Source organism: Neopsephotus bourkii, unplaced genomic scaffold, assembly GCF_033783945.1.
Source record: "Neopsephotus bourkii isolate Nb327-2 ecotype Australia unplaced genomic scaffold, CSIRO-AGI_Nbou_v1 NB_457, whole genome shotgun sequence".
NCBI classification, from domain to species: domain Eukaryota; kingdom Metazoa; phylum Chordata; class Aves; order Psittaciformes; family Psittacidae; genus Neopsephotus; species Neopsephotus bourkii.
The window spans coordinates 1,384,167-1,404,668 of record NW_026900959.1 but is presented as its reverse complement, the minus strand read 5'-3'; the positions used below and the strand labels follow the sequence as shown (position 1 = coordinate 1,404,668).

General features: G+C 42.1%; 1 protein-coding gene across 1 annotated transcript in view; it reads left to right on the top strand.

Moving 5' to 3' along the window:
* CDCA2 (cell division cycle associated 2) overlaps positions 1–20,502 on the top strand; it is a 251,906-nt gene that overhangs the window by 44,798 nt on the left and 186,606 nt on the right. The gene's annotated exons all lie outside the window — the stretch shown is intronic.

The window sequence follows — 20,502 nt, the reverse complement described above, 5'->3', positions numbered from 1 at the left end:
CCTACACACTACTTTAAGATCTACAGAAGGAGATTTTTGCCAGAGCTGAGTGTTGTTTCATTCAAATTGAAACACCAGTTTTTAGAACCTGGTCCTAGTGTGCCTCGTGGCTCAGTTCTTTGCTGTTCACTTTAACCTTCAAGAATTACACTTGAGGAAGGCCCTGGCTCATAAATCTGCCCCCAGACAAAGTGAACAACGAGAGAGGAAAGAAAACTGCTCCAGCAGGTGGTTGGCAGGACTTGAACCATAGACTGGAGCAGCGGCACAGACCTCTGCGGGTCGGGTGCTGAAGGTGTCGCTTTGCTAACTGCCTGCGGAAGCGAGCTCTTAAAGCGCGTTTCCACCAACCACTGCAGCTGAGGAGGTGACACGTTCTTTACAAGGATTTTACTCGCACCAAATGGGATTTTTAGTCTCGTTATAATTCACTGAAAATGTTGCTTTCGGAATGTCCCACGCTGCCCAAGGAATTTGATCACCCAGGTCCTCATAAAATGAATGCAAGTGGAAGTCTAAACCCTGGTGGTTGCAGTAAAAATGAGTATTGGTGTTTTGTTCCTTTTAGATAACAACCCTGCTGAACTGGGGGACAGGGCTAATGGAGGAAAGGGGGGCCCTTTGTCCAAAACCTCTTGCTGTTTGCTGACTTTCCTGGTTTTAAACCATGCTTACCAGGTAGCTCTAAGCACAGAGGACTTTCTCACCAAACAACAGGCTGCGTCACTAAAGAGCCCGTTCCTCTTCAGCAAAAGTATCTTAAAATAGCCTTCATATTAAAAAAAAAACCCAAACCCTTTTTATTAGACTTTGTCTGAATGCAGCATTCTGGCAGGTAGTTATCATGTTTCTAGACAGAAAAAGAGAGAATGCACATAGTGTCTGTTAGATCTAAGCAGGACAATACATCAGATTCTAAAGCATACATCCTGTCTATGAGTATGGAAAAAAGATGGGATGATGTCTACTCTTTCTTTTCCATGTACTATTATCTTTGGATCAAGCAAAGAATGTTGGAATACCTAAAAGCATTATCCTGGCAAAAGCAGGGTTGGCATAGGCAGGGGAAGGAAGATCAGTGAGGCACTGTGTAATGCCAGAGATAAAATGATACTTCATAGGTTTATCATTCCATCTGGCTGTTGAAGGTTGTGGAAAAGTGTCTGGCCGTTTTGTTTGTGGATGGGAAAAGTGGGGATGGAAGAACTAACTGGGAAGTTATTGTTACTGAAGTTACAGTCAGAAATGCTGACTGTGATAAAATGCAAAAGCTTAAATGGTGTCCACTGCCACTTTTTTATAGGCATTTGCAAATGAGCTGCTGGACTCCTTGTAGTCTAATCAGTGGACGTGCCAGGCTTATGTTACAGTCTCCTTTACAAGAGGATGTGGTTGTATGTTATTGATGTACTTTCCTCGTACTTCTCTCCACACGAGTGAATTTATACAATTTGGCTTAATTAAACATGAATCTTTCCTGTTAGAAAATTCTTACCACTACAGCTACACAGGTGCCATTTCTTTACATGTGCACTCCTAGAGGATCCAGCAAAGGAGTCATACTGCAAGAATAGATTCCATGGGGAGATTTATATTAATTATTAAGAGGTATTGTTGGCTTATGCTAGGATAGCTCTTCCAGGTTACTAATGATGAGGCTTGTAAAATGGGCAGGAATGCTGTAAAGATGTGAAAGTAGTGCTGATTCTGGTGGTGTTTTCAAAACCAGTCTACTGGAAATCAGTGGCATTTGGATCCTGAAGTGACCTCACTTTTGAAGCACTGATTTTCAACCCAAATAAACTTCTTAAGCAGAAAAGGAGCCTTGTAAAGGAAATGGAGTTATTTGGTAGAAGGTGATCTCTCAAGAACAGGATGTGTGCCTCATGTGAGGAGATGCCATGTGCTGCACGTGAGCAGCTCGGGGGTGCAGACCATACTGTGAGGTGACTTTCAGCTGCAAACAGGTCAGGTACTAAATACTTCAGTAAAGGAAGACTTCAGTGCCAAAATGCTTGGCAAACCTCAGGCTGTACTGGGTTTGGTGCTAGCATTCTATCACTGTTAGAATAGAATCTTTCCCTTCCTGTTTGTTAATGTTCTTCCACTACTTTTCAACCTCAGGCTTATGACCTCCAAACACAAGCTCAAAAATGAATGATTTTAGGTTTCTTTTAGCCAGTGCCTGCATTTCTTCAAGTCAGTTATCTTGTGTTGCATGACAGATGAGCTTCTAGAGCACTGAAACATCTAAGAATATTGTTCTTTTTACTCTGTTCTGCCTGAAAAACAAGTTGCTGCCTCTTCGGTTTGGACAGAATCCTCATGTAGAGAAAGTCCTTCAGCTGAGTGAATGTCTTGAACTGTGCAATAGCTTTTAGGTACGTTCTCCAGGTCTTGCCATTTGCTATCTCTGGTGCATGCGTTTAGCTCCTGATTAAGAAAGGGAATTTTCTTATAAACATGTATGAAAATAAAATGCTTAGGTTTGGTTTGTTCTTGTTGCACTGCTTTCCTCAGGTATAGCCGTAGTCAGCATTCCATGCCATGCTGAGCTGAAGAGACAGAAGGTAAACCCTACTGGAGCCCAAACCAGTGCTCTGCAAGGGGCTACATCATGTACCATGTCAATCCATCTCTGGGAAGAGTATCTGTTGAGCTGGGCTGGCAATGGGTGGGAGCCTTGGAAGTGTTACTTTACTTCAGGAAAGCATGAAATATGTGGTCATTGAAGAACTTGGGAACCCTTTCATGGGTGTGGATGCTGGACCTGTCATCCTGCTGAAACCTTATGCTAGTGAGCAGTATTCAATGCTCTCAGTTGTCCCTGCACTTCCACTTGGCTGCAGTGCTCCCACTGCTCTATGGGCTCCGCAGTGCTGCTGTGTGGTGTTCAACAGCTGCTGCTTGTCACCCAAGTGGCAGCTGGACTGCACTTGAGCCTAGCAGTTCCCTTGTGCCCTGGTTCTGAAACACTTTGTGATTCCATCAGGGATAAAAAAAGATGGATGTTATTTTAATGGAAAATCTGGGAGCTGGTGCTGAATCTGTTCCAGGCAGTCCAGTTTGACGTATCTTAAAGGGAATCGGCTATCAGTAAGGCAGGTGTTCTTCAGTGCATTTCAGTCTGGGTCCCTGAAAAATCATTATTCATGACTGGAAATCTTGTACCTGCGTTTTAAATTTTCCTTTCTCCTCCCTCCACCCCTCAGTGTTTGAAGCTAAGCAGCCCAATGGTGGGAATTACCAGTCTCTTGGAGACACAGAGGATTTTCAAATGGTTTTCATGTTTTTTGGAACAGTTTAAATTTGGCTGATGGCTTTTAGTAGGAATTCCTGGATTTTTTTCCTCTCCCCCCTCTTCTCTTTGCAGTTATGAAAACCAGGTTTGCTGCCTTGGGGGAAGGGAGCAGAATGAGGGGAGCGAGGCTGGGAAGCAGAAGATGAATTTATTCTGACTTTATCTTTATTTCATTCTCCCAAGTTAAATTCTGCCCTGTTTCACTGAGGCCAGCTGGTTTTAATCATTTCAAGAGAACACTATTTATTAAGTGTCTGTTTCAGGCAGTGTCAAATCCTTCAGCTCCTTCTCTATTCTCCATTGTAAGCAAGAACATCAGTAGCCCAGGTGGGCTTTGAATAGCTTCAGAAAGTAGGTAGGTGAGAATCTATTTATTACTTACTGTAGATCTCAGTAGACAGAGACTCCAATTAAGGCAGGAGCTGACATACTTAGCCAAGGCTTTCCAAGCAGAGGATGCAAAATGAGTGAATAAAAAATTAAATAAACCACCCCAAACTTCTGCATTTTCTCACCCAGTCTGGAACCATAATTCCTCAGTGCTTTTGCTTTCATTCTTTCTTTTCTGCTCATATGAATGCAGAAAGCAGTGAGGGAGCTTGTTTTGTTGAGCTTCACCAAAGCCCAGGTGATACTAAGAAATGCAGAAGTCCACGATCCTGTGGATAACTTTCACATTCATTTGCTATAGGACTTTATCCCCCTTTGTCCTTGTGCCTGAATTAAATGAATTTATACCACTGAAACTGCTGCGATTGACACCATTGTAACCTCACATCAAAGTCAGATTTCCGGTATCTCAATTTTGAAGCCTTGGATAACACTTGGTATTGTTACGTGCTAAATATCTGTGTTCAAATACACACAAAAGAAGCTTCAAATGGTGAAAGAGAGAGCATTTATTGTAGTAATGAATGGGCAGGTTGTAAATAGACTGAATAGCATGGGGGGGGTAAAAAGAACAACAGAATCTACTGCAGCTCTGGTAACTCCTGCTGTCAGTCTGAAGAACTCTAATTCAGTAATAGGAGTATCAACTTGAGGTAGTTACTACAACCTCATTTAAACAACTTGATTGGCAGAAGGGCTGGTTAAATATAGGAGATTTTTTTTCTCCTGCTCATTTCTGTTGAAACTTTGATTTTTCTACAGCATTTCAACCTCTATTAAATTGCTTTGCAAACAAAGTGGGGAAAAAAGCAGAGGAAAAAGTCCACCCATCATCACAATTTCCAACACTGGATGCTTTCCAGCAAACTGTTCTTGAATAAAAACAGCATTCTGTCTTCAGGGTAACATTGGCTCTGATGCAGAGAAATCGCTGCATTCAGTTACACTGCAGATAGCTGTAACTGTAAGGGATGCGGGGACAGAGCAGAGAATGATCAGAACCATTAGCATTGGTGTAGTGACTCAGTTGGAATTTGTGGTACTTAAAACACAAAATGCAGCCACTGGTACTTGAGGACATCAACTCTAAATGTACTTTTTGATTCCCTTTTCCCAGGCCTATGTTTTGGTGGGTTTCTGCATATGTTGTTCAAATTAATTCTCTCTTTTGAATAGAAGTGCTTGGCTCGGGACTTGAAATGCTTAAAATTCAGCTCCAAATTTTGTGCCATTAGCTCTCGGCTTCGGTGTGTGAAATAAATACTTAAAACCAGGGAAAGCTGTAGAAAGAGCAGCATCAAATAAAGGAACAGTTGTCAAAAAACCTCACAGAAAGACTGTTTCAAGGGAAACCTGCTGGGTTTTTTTGAAGGCATTTAAGTAACTTTTGATACTTCAAATTGGTGTTGACAATCCTGGAGATAACTATCTTTAAAAACCCAAGAGTGACAATGTTTTGGTGGTGTGGAGCTTAACTGCATTGAAGCCATTGGAGCTACAACCACTGGATTGCTTTCCAGAATCAGGTGTAATCTGCTTTTCAGGCATTTCAAGTACTTGTAACTGCCAGCAACTTCTGCAGGAGTTAAAAAGGAGCCCAACAGTTGGTCCTGAGAAGTCTTCCACTGGCAGGTCCCCAGCTGGTGTCTTTGTGAGCAGCATCTACAAGCTGAGAATCTCCTGCAGCCCCTCTTTGAGTGCCTGATGGTCTTAGTCAACCTACCCCTGTTTGTTAAGGGAGAGCTGGTGTGGTCCAGCAGCACAATACATAAATTATTGATCACTCCAGCATGTTAAGAGGACTTCATTGTTCACACTCATCTCTTCCACTTGACATTTCTGCAACCTTGTGTCATTCTGTAGCATATCCTCTTCATATTAATGGCAATTTATCATTAATCCATTTGAATAATACTTTATTTTCTTTTCCAATGGAAAGAGACAGAAAACATCTGCATATTGAGTAATATTAGCTACAGTTTGTGTCTCAAGTGAGACTAACTGACAACCCTCATTTATTATGACTGTGTAGGCTTAATTGGGTTGACGTAGGATTTGGACTTTGTGAAAGGAGAAGCAGTTTGAAGAGCTTTTCAGGAAAAACCCACCACTTTTAGAGAGGGAAAGAGGAGGGAGAAGAGTGGGAGAGGAGGGAATAAAGAATAAATACGTGAAATAATGATGCTGAGATATTCTGTTAGGGCCTGAACGTTTAGGAGGTGTTTTAATAATGATGCTTAAATGAGAGATTAGTTATTAAGCCATATGGTTTGTATTACAGCTCTCATCTTTTGTTTCCTGCTTATGCTGTCAAGCATTAATGTGATTGTTTTGATTCTTAATGTCTTAATGCATCATTCTTCCCCATGCATTAGGCTAATAACTTTGGTCCTCTTAAGGGCAGTGCCACCATTCATTACCCTCCCTGTTTCAGCTGACCAGAAAAGTCAAAATGAGGGACTTGAAAAATACCTGCATGTTCAAACATTTATGTTGCCAGCACATGGAGATCACTGACAAACCTGAGGTGCATTAAAGCTGCTGACTTCCCCCGGTGCTGGTGACATGCATGCAATGCCTAAGTCAGCTTCCCCAAGGCAGTTAATGATCTCTGTTACAAGTGAATGTGATGGGAGTTTGTTGTCTTAACTCTGGACCAGGCTTCAGGTAGTCCTTTGTAAGTCTTTGGGAAAATAATGTGTTAAATGCGTTGTAATTTCTCACTGTTTGGGCAAGCGACTGCATCTGTTTATGTGCAATGCATGATTTTATATTAAATAATGTCTTTTATACACTGATACAAGCCACCTTTTGGGTGAACTGTAGTAGTAACAACCCAACAGTACAAGATGATTCTAATCTGCTTTTCCAGTGCTGCCATTGTTGAGAACTTTGGAGTTAAGGTGCTTGATTAAGCTTGTTTTTATAGAGCATTTACAAAGCTTTGCTTTTAAGCATTTTCCCAGATGAGAGCTGGTATTTCCAGTGCAATGGTCATCCCTGAGGCTGGTAATACTCCATAGGGGTTACCCTTCACAGCATCACAATTTCAGTGTAAGCAAGCAGAGTAAATTGGGGGCTTTGGTGGAGCTGACTTCTTGAGGAAGAATGAGGTTTTCATGTAATCTAATGAATTAGAATAGCAGTGAAACCAGTGGCTTTAATCTGCAGGGTCTGCTGTGAAGGCTTGACCTTGAAATGATAAAAGTTTTGGTAAATGATAAAAGTTGTGATTAAATAATGCAGTTTGAATGCCTGTAGATATGTATATATATTGACAGAACATATAGACAAAACAGGCACACACGATGTGTTTTGGCTGTGTATGCATTTCATTATCTGCCCTTACCTCTTGACAGCTCAAATGCTTTGTCCTCTTGCCTGATGCCCAGAGCATGATTTGCTTGAGCATGAATCAGAAACTGTTCCTAGCAGCTGGGATCATAAAAATCCAATGCATTTTCTATGGGGGCATTTTGACTGTCATATTTTTCTAATGGGGTTATTCATGTTCTCCCTTTCTGTACCCTTTCCTGCAATTTCAGATGGTGAGAGCTTCATGTGACATGAGCATTGGCTCAGCCTATGTTCTGTTGTGGAAATGATGCAGTGAATTGTATGTGAAATCTGTAAATCACTTAGGAATCCAGTGGGATGAAAATCAATGTGAGATTATTGTCATTCTGTGGTCACCCCAATTTATACAGTAGAAATAGCAAATGCAGCAAGGTGGAAGGAGGATGAAAGGTGTGACGAGCTGTTCACAACATTAAAATGACCAGCATCCGCTAGGGAGTCTGTTATATATTCAACATGTCACTGAAACACTTGTGTGATGGGATTGCATTTGAGAAAGTGTCAATATGAAAGACAAGGAAATGATTTAAGTACAGGATATACCCAGTAGTATTGTCACACAGACTGAAATGTAAATGCACGGCAGTTCACACGAGAGGAAGAGCCAGGTTAGAAGCTTTAGGGAGATACAGCAAGTATATGGGAGATATGTTTTGCCAGGGAGCTTATCGAGGTGGTTGGTAGTTGGGGTTGGGGCTTTGGGGCTGGGGGGAGGTATGGAGGGTTTTTTGCTTTTCTTTTTATTCCCTACAGAACATTTCTAGGGTTTCCATAGACAGATGGGGTGTGTTAGATGCAGGAATGCAACAGACTGACAGAAACTTTAAGGAACTGAAACTGAAGTATTTAACCTGTTGAACAGAAGATGAACCTGAGGCAGATGATACAACATGTTGTTGGGCCCGGCAATTAGATGTGCTCAGTTCAAAGGAAAGTGGATCCCTGTGTTTTGTTGTATCAGTGTTGATGTTTCCTGTTGCTTGGCAGAACAATATCCTGTACAGAGGCAGTGGAGGTGAAAAGGCTCTTAACATGGAGAACTATAGAACTCGGTACAATCAGCACTGCCTCTCTCCCCTTGAGCCTGACTTAAGCCCCAGCATTCCTTCCCAGGGAATGTTGTTTCTGTTGATCAAGTCCTAGGTGCAGTTAACCAAAACCTGTAATGTGTGTGTGTGTGGAATAATTGTTTCACCATAAGTGAAAAAGTCTCTCCTTTCTATCCTCATCCCTCCCCCTGCCAATGGAAATAACACTGCAAATTCTAATGCAGTATAAAATGTTGGTTGATTCCTGTTATCTCCCAGGCAGAGAGAGGTAGATAGGAAGGTGTCCATCTGACAGGATTCTCTTGAAATCTCTTCAAGTTGCTCGGTCTTGCAGGAGGAGGAGGGGAAAATCAAAGTTGAGAGAGGAGAGGGTTAAGACAGCCCCAGAAGCATGAGCTGAAGTGAGAGTTTTCCAGTTGGGGATAAGGGCTTGATCTTCTCACCAGCCATCTTCACACAGTTCATCAGTTCTGCAGAGCGTGTCATTTCCCTAAAGCTCTGCACTCCTTTTCACCCACAAAATTGAATCTTGCACAGGTGTGGGCAGCATGGATGGGATTAAAGGCTTATTTCCCCTAAAATCTAGACCTGTCTGTTTAAATGAGTGCCCTCATCCTGTGAGTTCCTTTCTCTGTGTGATTGTTTGAGATCCTTTGCTCAAGACAATAGCATTAAGTCATCTCCCACACTGACTCTACATGGCTGAGACCCTGGAGAGAAATGCTTCAGACTCTAGTGGCTGCTGAATTAAACAATGAGAAATATATGCCAGCTCTTTCCATTTGCTTATTAATAGGTTCTGTGTCTCGTGCTCCAAGGGGATTGTCCTTTCTTTTGAATTGCTAGCGGGGAAGCATTCAAGCATTCAGTCACTGTAAATGGAGAAAAATGGAGATGGAAAGAAGAATGTTTCAGGAAAGATTGGAGCATGTCTTCAGAAATGTAAGACCAGGGACCTGACTTGCAGAAATACTCACACTCTTGTTTCCAGTAACTTGGTTTTGGTACTTAAAGGGTCTTTGAAAATCAAGCACTGCCCATCTGTACAATCTGTAATCTCCCGATACCCCAGCATCTCAGCAGTTGCTTTAGCTAGAAGATGATTCCAAATCTGTGCATCTGTGGGACACTACACTGTGAAATCCCTGCAGTGCAACGGTGCTTGCTTAGGTGAGCAAGTTCACTATGGCATGCTGGATGAAGGCAGGACTGAGAGCTCCCTCTTCCTGAATTTTCAGTGATTTGTGAATATGATCAGTACTCATCCTGGCTGATACCTGTGAATACATGCATGAATTCTGAGCTCCTCTTTCACTTTTCAGTCAATCCTTTAGGTAGTTTTGAAAATCTTAGCGTTGTGGTGGTTGTTTCTCACAAATCCCTGGTGGTTTAATAAACAATTGTATCTTGTTGTTAAGATCACTACAGTTTCAGTGTTTAAAAGGCTTATTTCTGCCTATGTGAGACCTTTCCTAATAGAATACAGGATTCTACGTTTTTTTAATTCTAATCCAGTTCCAAGATAATTTCAATTGGAAAGGATGCCTGAAGGTCAGCTCCTCCAATCCCCCATTCAAAGCAGGGCCACTTTAAAGTTAGATCATGTTGTTCACACCTTATAAATGGGGTTATATTGAATGAAAATAAAGAAAGCACAATCCTAAATAAAACACAGGGTGTTTTAAAGGTGTCATTTTCTTTGGCCAATGGAACACAGGCTGCCAGTCTACACAGACACCTGAGCTCTGTGTTAATGTGGTCATTTCCTTAAGCTGAAGTTCTTCACAGGAGCATGGCCACAAGTCTCAATGGTTGTTCCAAGTTGGATAAATGGGGAAACTTTCAGGTGATGTTAGTTATAGGTGCTGAATAAACAGTGGTTTTAAATCTTGGATGGAGGGTGGTGAAAGGTGGAGTGGCAAGTGCAGGGCTGGCACCACAGTTTTCCAATGTGTTGTTGCATGATATTTTCTTGACAAAGTATATAGCAGTAATTTCATTTCCTCTGGTCTTGTGTAAATGACAGCAGGGTCATGCATGGAATTAAGCTCCGAATATTTGAAGAGAAGATTCTATGAATGGGTGATGTGATTTGCACTGGACCATCAGTGTGGCTTTACTGCACTCCCATGTGTCTGTGTACCTCTTGGTACCAGGCAACTGTTTGCATCTACTTTTATTTGCTGTGTTTGGGATCCATGGGCTAAGTGAACACAAACTGGCCAAACCCTGCATATTGCTCTGGATATTCCACTGGCAAAACAGTGACATTTAACAAACCAGGAAATGCAATGAGTTAATTAAGGAAGAGTTGTCTATGATTTCATCTTACCTTTTATTTCCACCCCCACCTCCTGCAAGTCTATGCAGTGGAGCTGCCTCTTGCCCCTTGTGCCAGAATGATGAATGGGGGGACCACAATGAGGTCAATTAGCTAGGGTCGGCTTGAAGCTGAAAGGTGGAGTGTGTTTCTTTATTGAACGCTGCATTCACACTCCAAACCGTGACCTGGACTCCAGTGATTTATTACAGGGGCAGTGTTTTGATCACTTACCTTCAGTACCTTACCTTGGCTTCAGAAAGCAGGTTTTCACTGTCAATTAAAATCCAGGAGAAGAAATCATTCAAAATCCAAACTGTGAACCCCAAGAAAAGGATGGGGAGCCTGGTGATGGTTTTCAGAACTGTCTTTGTTAAGTAACAAAGAAATTGGGTTATGTTCTGTCTCCAAGAGGGAAAAGAATTCATCCAGAGCTGAACTTTTACAGCCTTTTTCCTGGCTGATTTGGAACAGAGGAACCAAATCTGTCCTAACAAGTTTAGAAGTGGTACTGGGGGAAAAAACTCTGCACCGACTGTCTCTATGGATGCATGGTGGAAGAGGCAGGAAAACAACCTCCTGTTGGTTTTCTAAAGGTTAAAAATCTCCTGTCTATATAGAAGGTCTTTATTAATGAATAGTGCTTAGCAGTTATGAGGCATCTTTCAACAGAGGATGTTGAGCTGTGCTGCATGCACTAATGAAGCCTCTTGATGATGTAGTGGTAAAACAAATTGCTGCTTGTCCTTGGTCTAGACAGAAACCTGCTTTATAAAGATCATGGAAAGTCCTGTGTGATAGTGTACAAAAACGTTTTGATAATACCTTCCACAATGGTTTTGGTTTGTTGCTGTGCTCCTCTCATCCCCTGCCCAAGCCTAATGATGAGGGATAGAAAATCCCTATTAGCTGATCGGGTCCATCCCTCCCACTGATGCAGCATCACTCCCAGAAGATTATTTTCCAGTGCATCATCCAGAGAGTTTTTAAATGACTCCTGCAACAGACAGCTAGCTCTCAGGGGGTGGCTATTCCATCTAATCCTGCTGTCCATTTGCATGGCATGGCAGCTTTCTCGCAATAGACTGTAGGGGCTTTAAACCAGAAAAGGATGTGGGCATCTATTGCAGTGCATTAGTTTTATTTTATTGTCAATACCTGTGTTACCCTTATGGGAAAAGAATACCTTTGGTGAAAACAAAGGAGTTCTCATCAGTAGGTAGTGTCTTATGGTACCCAGGCATACATTTGACCTACATGTGTTCTGATACTCAGCATCCTTTCAGGCAGTTGTCACACCTTGTCTGCTTTATGTTAGGAACAGGTTCACATGAGCCAGGCTGCGTAGCTGTGCAGTCTGTCTCATGGAGAGGGGGGTGCTTTACCCAAATCTCTGCTCTTTGAGAAATTGTGGCAAGCATCTGATGTGCCACAGTGGACAGGCTGGTCCAGAGGAAGATGAAATACTCACAGTGTACCTGGAGAGCTCTGGTACAGCAAAGTGTTGTTACACGAGGCTGGACTCAGTGTTCGGAGCTCTTAATGTATCAATAAAAACCTAGTGATTTTATTGACAAAGCAGTGTACGTGCACATGGTGCTGCACAGGGTATGAAAGTAGCATAATAGTGCTTGTGTCTTCAAATAGCCTGGGCCTTGGTTCAGCAGGACCGGGGATAGCTGCAATACTGGTTTTCAGATCACAAGTTCTAAGCGCCATCAGGTTGTGTCCTGCAATTGAAGGTTTAACTTTATTTTAGCTTAAAGAGATTTGCTTGCTTGTGAATCAGTTTAATTCATGCAGCTGCTTCTGGGTCTTTGCAGAATTTAAATGACTCCTGGTCTTTGCTGTGTTGATCTTCGCACTGCCTCTAATACAGTGACGTGGCCATGAAGCAAAGCTTCCCATCATCTCAGCTGGCATCTTGGCCATTTGCCTCCCAGTCTCATTTCCTAAGCTATGAAGCATTGGCTTTTGCTTGAGCTTTCTTCTGAGGTACCTATTGTTCAGTGTGCGCAGAACCTCTCCCAAGTCACAGGACAAGATAACACTCACGGATTAAAGATGCTATTCAAGTGAATTTCCTCGAGGATTTATCAGGAAGAGTAGAATACCATTCAGGTTCATCTGAGCTGTAACTCAGGAGTAAAATTCTACTAGCTATGGGCAAGTACCTTTCTTTTCAAGGCAGGTACAATAGCATCTTTTCCCCTTGTATCTTCATGACATTTGTCAGTTATTTCCTCCTCTGCGTTTCTCTTCACCTTTGGTTTCTTTGGCAGAATTTAAAACATGAGAGTTTCAAAAAAGAAACTTCACCTTTCCTTGTAGATTTTGGAGGCATTTCTATGGCACCCTGTTTTATTCCTATAGACTGCTGTTGACCTGGAGCCTATTAATTTTTATAAGACTTTCTCCATGAGGTTTTGTAAGGGAGAGACATGTATATTTAGTCCCTGGCCTGGTAAATTTTAATGACAATTTTGCATGCTTGACTTAATTCCTATTTTTTAGGTCCCAGTTGTGTCTGTCCCTCACCTGCTTCTTTTCAGGCTTAATTCTTGTCTTTTGAGTCTGATCCTATAACACACATAAGCACCTAACTAGTCCCACAGATGTTAACAGAGAGGATTTTTCCAAGGCAAGTTAGTCCCCAAATCTCACTGACTTCCAGTGGGAGCTGATTCCAATCTGTTCTCTTTGCCTTCCATGTCAGTAGTACACTGCCATAATGACTAAAAGAGCTGTGAAACGAGGACAAGAAAGAGATCTCTTAGCGCTAGTGGAAACCTTCTGGAGTCCTGTATTAAGTTGTACAAGAGGGATGTGAAATAGTGTAAAAGGTGCTAATGTTCCATAACTTTCTGTCCAGACAAAAGTAGGGTGAAAAGGTACTATTTTTTCACCTGGAATCAGTCCTGCCTCACTGAGGTTACTGATGCTTAAACGCAAGTTACTCTTCTGGAATGGGGCCACCGTGATCAGCATCTTTCAAGATCTCACTGTCAGTGGCCGTTTGATTGCCAAGGAAATGCACCAGCTCATACATACCAAAACCTTTGCAATGTGAGTGTGTTTGAACTGAAGGGAAACCTTCCCATCTAGAGGTATGAGAATGGGATCACTGCTAAGCTGAGCACAGCAATATATTTTAGCAGCATATTTATTTCTTCGGTCTGTGAGATGTTGCCCTTGTCTTAAAGAACACGTGAAGAATGAGTTTTCATGAGCTGTAATTTGCTGCTTTATTAGGCAGAAACTTCTCATCTGGGGAGAATAAGTTGTGAAGGAAGTTAGTTATGCCATAGCTGGTATTTGGCTCTTCCCATTTTCAAACCAGTAGACCCATGACCTGCAATGTCTAGTTCTCGATACGTACTTTGTAAAGTTAAGTATGCCTCAGCAATGCCTTAGAGCAATATGATTCAGATTTATATCGATAATATGCTGATTTTAGAACTTGGAGGAGTTGGATCAAGTCACAAGTGGATTCAAAAGACAAAGAATGGGCCACTTGTGTTAAAATTACTATTTTTCCTCAGAGGTGACGTGGAACAGCTATAAGAGCTACATCTACCTTCTAGCAACCAAATGCCTTTGGCTGTACCAGTTTCCAGGCAGGATTGTCCTCCCACTGGGAGCTGGAAAACCAGTCTCCTGTAATTGTTCTGCAAAGAATACTCATTCCTGTAGTTTGCAAGCCAAAATATCAGGTTATTAACTTTCTTCCTAACCCTTGCTTTCTATGGTAGCAGAGCTTGACAGAATGCTACTGCAATACCTGTATGCTCATGGGACATGCCCCTACATGTTTTTCTCTTGTGAATATTTACTTGGAAATGGTACTGTAAATAGCAACAGTTCATATGTCATTACTTGTTGGGATAGTGGGAATTAAACCAGCATCCTCCTGTTGGAAATAAACAAAAAGAAGCCCAAATAGTAACTAATACCCAAATGAATTTTCCATTTTGTCCTATAGAATTTCATTTAGGGTTGTATCCAAACCATTGAATTACATAGGATAGCCTGTAAGCCCCCTACTTGAAATAAACCCATGGAAATGATCTAATTCAAACCCTGAAGGTTTTAGAGGTGTATTTATATAGGTCCCTTTTGGGTTTCTCCCCAGTAATCACTGTAAAACTTTCCCTAAAGGGCACATGAATATATGTAAACCTTGGTCGGAGCAGAAAAATAAAACCAGAGTTATGAACCAAATTTTCAGCAAATACAAACTGTTGTAATTCTCTTGAAGGCAAATACACCAGGTACTGAGAAGATCTGCTCAGTTCAGGGGGAAAAAAAACTTTCTCCCTCTGGCACAGAGAAATGTTGCTTTTGCATTGCTGCAGATGCATTCTGGGTTTATTCCTTGTTTTTTGAACAGGCTCAGGGTGCCAGTGAATGTGTCTTCTGCCTTTGTGCGGGCATAGAAGCCCTTCTGAGAGCTTCCAGCAATCTCTGCACATAGCTCGTGGTCTTGTTTTAATATTTAATCACTAATTGGTGTGATGAGCAAGGGACAAACGAGGGAGCACTCTGACATCTGATCTCTTGAACCGATTACACGCACTTTGCACTACATGTTGTTTATCATGGTCAGGCTAATTTCCTTCCCTGAGTGCTGCTTTCATTCTGCACTCAAAGAAATCTCAATGTGGGGCTTGTGAAGAGGTACCTTCCACTTTTGGGAAAGGATTCCAGTGTGCATTGGGCTCCTGCTATTGACCAGACTTCCCAATAAAAGCAGGGCAAATTCTGTTGGATGAATGGAATCAAATATTATTCCACGCCTTTGCTCTCTCTCTGTGTTAAGGCTTCATCTGTATTCACTCTCTGTCCTTTTATTCATTCCCTTTCTCCTCTATTATCTTTATTCTTCTATTTTTCAGCCAAAATTTGAGATTTCAAAGCTCCTTTCCGTCTTAGAGGCAAAAAGAATTCCAGAACCAAATGGAAACTGCTAATTCTAACCTGAGAAGAAGCTTTTATTTCTTTCATTACGATGTTGATGCTGATGATTATTATTATTTGGAAGAAGGTGGTGAAAAAGAGAGAATTTGTCATTACTGTATAATTTAAAATTGCACAGCCTACAGCCCACAAAACAGAGCATGTAATTACACACTTACTAGAGGTAACAGCAGTGCTGATAATTATTCTTTACACAGGAGAATCTCGCTGATATCCCAGAGTCGGAAAGTGGGAACTACAATATCTTTAATACCATCCTTAGAGACCCTCATAAGCAGAGGAGAAGTATGAGGAGGCACACAGGGTCCAGAGCAATATCTTCATCGCGCCAGAATGTCAGGGGCTTTAGTACAGCAGAAATCAATAGATTCAAGTACATTCTTTTTTTAAGGTACAATATTTTTTTTATGACCCTACCTTGAGAAAGTGCAGCAAAGCCTCCAAAGAGGAGCAGCCTGGGCTGAAACGAGCCTTTTGAATGGAAGCCATGGTGGTTTAGGAGAATAGTGAGCAAAGATTTATTCATTTATTTATTTCTTTGGAAGGCACGTTCTGCTGCGAGGTTGTGTTAACCATTGCTGGGCTGTAACCCTGAAACTCCTTTGGCATTCTATCACCCATTATTTCTCTACCCCTTTTTTTGTTTCTCTTGCTTCTCTCTACCTGTTCTCAGCCTTTTATTGTAGCCTTTCTGTCCCCTTGATCTGAATAATTAGTCATTCAGATTTCATCTCACCTTTGCCATTTCTCTTGGTGATGCTTAGTCTGAGCTAGAAAACAATCTGAAGGAGGGTTTTCCCCATTCCTCTTTTTCTTTAGCAGTTCATTTAAATCAGAGTATGATTTATGCACCAAATATCGTTCCCTTTATTTATGCTAAGTGGTATTTTATTTTGCAGGTAATTAATTGGGGGATTAAGGAATAAAATGCTATTTACTATGGAAGCAAACAGAGCAAAACTTCCCATTTTTACCATTTTACTTTACCCAGTTGGCATTAAAGTGATGGGACTTTGCCAATGGCAATTATTTGCGGAGGGAGGGTCTACATTAATGTGTTCTTATAGAGGTGCACATGATAAGGTAGACAGAAAATCTGGTGGCACCTAATTTTCATGTGCTGCTGGGTCCAATCAGGCTGATTCTCACTCGTGTGTAGGAGTGTCCTCTGGGTTGCTCTAACTTAAGCCATCAAGTTAGGTCTGGTGTGACTGCCCGTTGTGGATCGGGGAGTCCTGTCTTGCTTCTTGATGGGCTCAGTTCTGCCTCAGATCAAACCTCTGTGTTGGTGAGAATGTGGGTCACGGTCACAGGGAGTCACCGGGAATAATAATGTACATGGAGCAGTTGGGGAGGAGTCTTGGGACATAAAGTTAATTAAAAACCCCTGTTCTTACCATCCCTAATAACAGACTTAAGGTGGAGAAGAGAAGGTTGCTTGGAGACCCCATAGCAGCCTTCCAGTATCTGAAGGGGGGCTACAGGGATGCTGGGGAGGGACTCTTCATTAGGGACTGTAGTGACAGGACAAGGGGTAACGGGTTCAAACTTAGACAGGGGAAGTTTAGATTGGGTATAAGGAGGAAATTCTTTCCTGTTAGGGTGGTGAGGCACTGGAATGGGTGCCCAGGGAGGTTGTGAATGCTCCATCCCTGGCAGTGTTCAAGGCCAGGCTGGACAGAGCCTTGGGTGCCATGGTTTAGTGTGAGGTGTCCCTGCCCATGGCAGGGGTTTGGAACTGGATGATCTTGAGGTCCTTGCCAACCCAAACTATTCTATGATTCTATAAAGATCTCAGAAATCAGGTTGAAAAGGAAGTCAAAGTGTTTGCTCTCTACCTTTAGCACAGACTGGCAGCTCTTGTCACCTGATTGTGTGAGGGCAGGGCTGGGATTAATAAAGAACTTTCTGTTACCCTAGGTATTTCTCTCATAGTGTTTCTGTATAGAGGGGAGATGGAATTCAGGTGAAAACACATGCGTGTTTCTTCACTTTCGGAGGAGGTAGTGGAAAGATCTCAATTGCAGACAGGCATTCTCAGTTCCAGTCCTAGCTGTGTCTTGGGATGCTCTTGTGCCAGTGCTAAGTTACCCAACTGCTCAGTGTCTTGCTTTCTCCTGTGTGAAGGTCACTAATTTAGGCAATGTTCAGCATGAAGGGCTTAGGTTTTGCCTTTAAGGCAAGAAAAATATATAGGATGCAAAGTGTCTTGAACCAGATAGTTAGTGAGTGATTTAAAATAGCAAAGCAACAGAGGAAGCCCAGCCTTGTAGCAATCAAAACAGAAATGACATTGATCTTTATTTGCTCCCAATCCTTCATGTGGCTAAAAATAAAGTAGGATAAATGGTCCTCTGGCAACTGTAAAAGAGCAACTAACGTCTTGCAAGTTTTTAGGACTCTTCTTGAGGCTTATTAATAGTGATTGACCTGAAATGAATCAGAGTCTTGCCATCTGGAGCAAAAAATATATATGTATGTTCTGTATATGAGTTAAAAACCCACTGGAGTCACTCAGAAATCTTATGTTTACTTGGTAGTTGCTTATATTCCTTCGGTTTCTGCTTTACAGGATAGGTCATAGATGAACAGGTATTGAATAGGAGGGGTCTGGATTCAGCCTTTGGCTTAGCTCAAGATTCCCAGGGTGACCTTGAGTAAATCACAAAACCTCTTTGGGCCTCAGTTCTCCATTTTCAGACCTTAGTAATTTGCTCTGATCTGTAACGTTATCTCCTGGTGGCGCAGGAGAAGGTTGATGTCCAGTTGTTTGATGGTGGGCATGTGCCTGGGAGTAGGTGATGTGCAAGGTGTATTCAGTTGTATGATGGGAAGCACCATTCTCATTACTACAGCGTGAAGTTACCTTTGCATCTCCTGGTGCTGGAGCAAGAGATAAAGGCCAAAAGAGTAAGTATCGTGCTGAGGGCAGGAGCTGTGACAGGTCTTTTGTCTTCCCTGACTTCTTTGCATTTCAGAGTCAGATAAGCAGTTCCACTTTTGGTCTGTCCCCTGATATTTATCCCCTCATCATCTTGGACTATGTGAAACCCCCCTGCAGTTCCATGGCTAAAGCTGATCCTTTTTTCTGAGACTTCCATTGAAGTCTGGTGCCAAAAGTAAGGTGCTATTAACATATTAATGCCTGCATACATCAATTGTGATAGTTGATCTGATATCTCTCTTTGCTTTTTCAGCTGGATTATATCTTTGTGTTTTGTGATTCCCATGTTATATGCCTAATTATTATTATTTCACACTTCATAACATTTTGGTAACTAAAATGCTCTAGGGTTCAGAACTTGTCTATTACATTTTAGCCCAGAGGAAACTTTGCATCCAGTTCCAACTTCTCTCCCCAAATATGAATTTATATTGGAAATTGTGATGGATCCTGCCTGGGATTGGTGCAGCTCTGATAGAATATTGTAAAACACTGACTTTGTTACACATTGAGATGGGGTATTTTCTCCCCCTCCCTTCCTTTCTTTTGTGTAAATCTGTTTTCACCACAGGAGCACATGCTGTCTCTTCTGGCTACAACACTACTTACTAATTCATCGATTCATCTTTAATGAGGCCCCCTGCCAATGTTTAAATAGCATTCGGAACAAAGAAAAAGGCAACATTTCCAAACCAGCTGCTTCTCTCCAATCTGGACATAGCAGCCATTCGGAATCTCAAGTAAATTTGTTTCCTTCCTGAAGTTGGTAGTTTATAATTTAGGTGTAGCTTTCTAATGAATTGTTTGCAGGATGGAGGAAAAAGAGGGCGAGAGAGGAGTGAAATAAGAAAAGAGTTTCCCTCAGGCTATTATGCTACATGAAACCAACACGGTGTCTGTGGATTGCACTAGCATTGCAGATGTAACAGTGGAAGAATTCTCCTTTGCAGCCACAGTCGTTTGTTGTACGCTGCAAGTTGGTACAAGGACATGTCAGAGCAACGTTTCTCTGCCCCTCTTACAGACAACTTCACTATGTCAAATAGCTTAACCCTTGTCATATTGGAGTTGGCTTCAGACAGTGCTCTTACCAGGAGTGTGTGTTACTGGGGTCACTACTGTTCACACACTGGTTTCTGTTTTCTCTGAGGACTGGATGAAAAAGCTGTGCAATTGTTTCAGATCAGGATTCCGCTGTCACGATCACTTGTGTCACACTGAATTTTGCAGTTCAGCTGAATTTATGTGCTAAGGCCTGTTGTTAGGATTAACCTGGAATTCCTGGATGATGTCCATGACTGAAGCACTTCTCTATGTTCAGGTGCCCCATGTTCTTGGAGGATTACATTCAGTGTGTACTCCACAGAGTTACCTTTACATGATTGGAAAGGTGTACAATAGAAGACAGGAGAGGGTTATCACTCATATCATCCTGAGGGTGAGTGTCCCAGCCCTCACTAAGAGTCTCGAAGTTATCCCAGTGCCTTGAGTTAGTTGTGTAATTGCCACCACGATACTGCCTTGCTCTACAGTGGCCCCTTTTTAAAGGCTTCTTATGGTTCCTATTTACTAGAGACTTGAGCTTGTGGTCTTTAAAGGAAAATCATCCTCTTAGTGGTTCAGTAAAAGATGTTTCATGCAGATGAAGCTCAAAAGCCACAGCAGAAGTGAAGTTCTCACTCTGAACATCAAGAGTGCAAGAACCTTCCAAGCTCTCAATTACACAGAACAAAACATCTCTCCCCTTCTCACACAGAAAGGAAATACTTGCAATAAATAGGAGCCAGTGTCTTGGTGCTTTCAGTCACCCCAAGCAGATGTCACCTACCAGTAGGTACAGGATTAGTAAAGGATTAAAGCACATGGTAAATACAGTTCTAAACAGACACCTTAAAGCTCATCCAGTTCCAACCCCTGCCATGGGCAGGGACCCCTTCCACTGGAGCAGCTTGCTCCAAGCCCCTGTGTCCAACCTGGCCTTGAGCACTGCCAGGGATGGGGCAGCCACAGCTTCTCTGGGCACCCTGTGCCAGCGCCTCAGCACCCTCACAGGGAAGAGCTTCTGCCTAAAAGCTCAGCTCAGTTTCCCCTCTGGCAGGTTCAAGACATTTAAGCTGACAAAGGGTGTTCTGTTTGTCTGGCAATGAACTCCTGAGGAGCAGAG